At 34.8% G+C, this 250-nt stretch overlaps 1 protein-coding gene across 1 annotated transcript in view; it reads right to left on the bottom strand.

Moving 5' to 3' along the window:
• LOC119594629 (neprilysin-2-like) overlaps nucleotides 1-250 on the bottom strand; it is a 37,634-nt gene that overhangs the window by 15,245 nt on the left and 22,139 nt on the right. The window lies entirely within an intron of this gene.

Raw genomic sequence — 250 nt, forward strand, 5'->3', positions numbered from 1 at the left:
AAGGTGCTTGTCTGTGTACCAACCAACGCTTATATTTCTGCCTACGTGTACTTTTTTATTCCCTCAACATTTCTCATTGTTCACTAATACTAGAAATCTTTAACAATCGCATTTTCGTACAAGCAAAAGAAAAAGACAGCAAAAATCAACAAAGTGTCGAGACAAGAGAGAAGAGAAAAAGTAAAACAAACAAATCAGGGGACTTTCTCTTTATGGAGATGAAATCTTATAAATAAGTCCAACTCGTCAC

The sequence above is a fragment of the Penaeus monodon genome, chromosome 34, assembly GCF_015228065.2.
Source record: "Penaeus monodon isolate SGIC_2016 chromosome 34, NSTDA_Pmon_1, whole genome shotgun sequence".
Classification (NCBI taxonomy): domain Eukaryota; kingdom Metazoa; phylum Arthropoda; class Malacostraca; order Decapoda; family Penaeidae; genus Penaeus; species Penaeus monodon.